At 40.7% G+C, this 2,490-nt stretch overlaps 1 protein-coding gene across 1 annotated transcript in view; it reads right to left on the reverse strand.

The window, feature by feature from the left end:
* Positions 1–323, reverse strand: part of LOC119585121 — a gene marked incomplete in the record, with an annotated part of 138,847 nt that extends 138,524 nt beyond the window's left edge. The window contains 1 exon segment of the mRNA XM_037933753.1: positions 185–323.
* Positions 324–2,490: the final 2,167 nt, after the last annotated feature.

Raw genomic sequence — 2,490 nt, forward strand, 5'->3', positions numbered from 1 at the left:
GACACGTGGCAATTCAGGGAAGCTCTGCTCTTATCCCTTCCACGCTCGCTCACTTCATCACAGCAAAATCCCGCACTTAACAGCAAACACAGCGACACTTCAGAGAAAAAGAAAACACCTTTTTCAACAAAAAGGACATGAACGAAATATCACCGAAAGCACCGAATCGCACTCGTGAGCTCACCTTTTCCACACTAAACTTTAGCACTGTATAATTTTCCTTCACTCATTCTAGTCTCTAGCGCCGTGAAAGCGAGTTGTCTCGCGACAATATCCCAGCATCCCTGGCTATCTAGACCAGTGGGATATAAACTGGCAAGAGTTGCTCACTCAGATAGGGTAACTCTTGTCTTGACTTGGTCTGCGGGTTGCCAACGTACTAGCAGGTGGGGACATTCTATCGCTACTTTTTGCTTGTAATTTGGATCCTTTCGAGAGGAATTTTTGTTATATGAACGCTGCATAAAATGCATATTTGTTTCTTGGCTTGAGTTAAATGTGTATTCTACGGAAAGTGTTTTGTTTTATGATATTTGTTAGCGACTGCTTGAGTTTTTTTCAGTGAGTTCCGGGCACCGTATGTCACTACACCAACGAGTGTTCGGGAGTATTTATTTATTGTTTAAATCTTAAGTAATATTCAGAAAATATAAATGTAAAATTTATACATAGAAATAATTATTAAAATTAATAGAATCTATTTCATTACAGGAAATGATAAACTATGAAAATAAAATTACAAATTTGTTAAAGCGCTTGGATAATCTGGCATCATTTCATTGAACATGAGTCGAATGATTCTGGAAAGACATCCTCATGCTTACACTCTGTAACACCTTTCGTAACTCTTAAGGTTTTACACATTTAAATGCAAACACCGGTCAAAAATAAACGTGGGTTTTACTGTCGCTTAAAGATAATTTTGTGAATTATTAAATGGCCCAAAAGAAACAATAACTTTCCAGTGGCGAACCCTGCCACAATCTCCAGACTGTCACGGGTTCATGATTGTTGTTATTCAAACGTTTTTATTTCCCTACTTTTCCCTTCGGAGGGGAAACTGCAAAATCGGCGGCGTTTCAAATGGCATTTCGTTCGCTGGCAGAAGATCACGAACGGAATGCAGTGATAATTCACGGAAATCAAGGGAAAGCGATATAAAACGAACGCGTTGAGGGTGCGCCGCTAACCTGGGGAACTCTACCCTCCCCGCGCGCAGTTGCCAACGCCATATTTTAGAAAGTTCGTGAAAAATGGACACATCGTGACAGTATAAAAGGAGAAACTCCCCATAAAACAGATAACCAATTTAGAAATAACGGTATGGAACGGATGGCGGGAGCGACGAGCGAGGTATTTCACCGAGAAATGGAAGGGAGAAAAATTTACTCTTCCTACCCACCCCCATCCCTTCCCCCTTTCCCCTCTCCACTTTGCCAAGACGCACCGACGCACGCACAAAATTCCTGCTCTCTCATGTTCATTTGTTTCTTTACCAAAAGCGGCATGCACGACCTGAACTTTTCTCTATCGGGTGTTGTCACAAACAGCCCCCTCCCCTGCTCTTCCCCGACCTTCTGCTGGAGAAACATATCGCTAATTAGAGGTGTGCTCGGGTCTCACGTTCGTTCCTTACGGTGAGCACCTTGTGTTTACATAGTACGTTTAGCTCTATTGTAACTTTATTCTGATACGGCACTTACGAAAGAAAAGGACCCATCAGCCAATCACGGGCCGAGAATCTGGCCAGCTGACCAATCCCAGCCCTATATGCAGCCCTTGATAATCCTCTTACGGGATGACGACAGCTCGTGACCTTTACCATTATGATATTATTCTTGAGGTCTGACATGGTATGCGTGATATTTATTTCTCTTTGATAATGAACGTGACGATGCATTCTGTATTTCATTCCAAGTATTCCTAAAACAGTGAGATCGCTGAAAAAAATGAAACTATAAACTAAAGTACATACGGCATTGCTATTACATTGCGTGTATGCAGTGAATTCTTGCAAGAATTATTTGTTCGTACTTTCCTTTAAGGTTGCAAGGATACCTATACTAGTGCCAACGAGACCCGCATTGTAGTCATAGTTTCATCCTACAAGGCTGACGCGGGAAGTGATCTTGATCTGTGTTTTAATTTCTCGTGTATTGCAGCACCTAATGCAATGGTGTGTGTGTATATACTTACTGTATATTAGTAATTATGTAAATAAATGTACATTGAAAAATAAAGACATAGGCCTGCACGTACACAGATATTTACATGATTATATCTTCCATATCTAATTCAGCGTACGGAGAAAATTGTAAAAAACCCTGTTACAAGAACATAATAGTATCATAATCATCACGTACCTTCATGAAGGCGAAACCGGTATCGACAAAACTGACGAACAGCAATTTATCCTGTTATAACCATCTGCGACTTTTCCTTTATTTGTGTCTTTCCATTTGTCCACCTATGTTTAAATATCTACCGAGA

This window comes from Penaeus monodon, chromosome 19 (genome assembly GCF_015228065.2).
Source record: "Penaeus monodon isolate SGIC_2016 chromosome 19, NSTDA_Pmon_1, whole genome shotgun sequence".
In the NCBI taxonomy this organism is placed as follows: Eukaryota; Metazoa; Arthropoda; class Malacostraca; order Decapoda; family Penaeidae; genus Penaeus; species Penaeus monodon.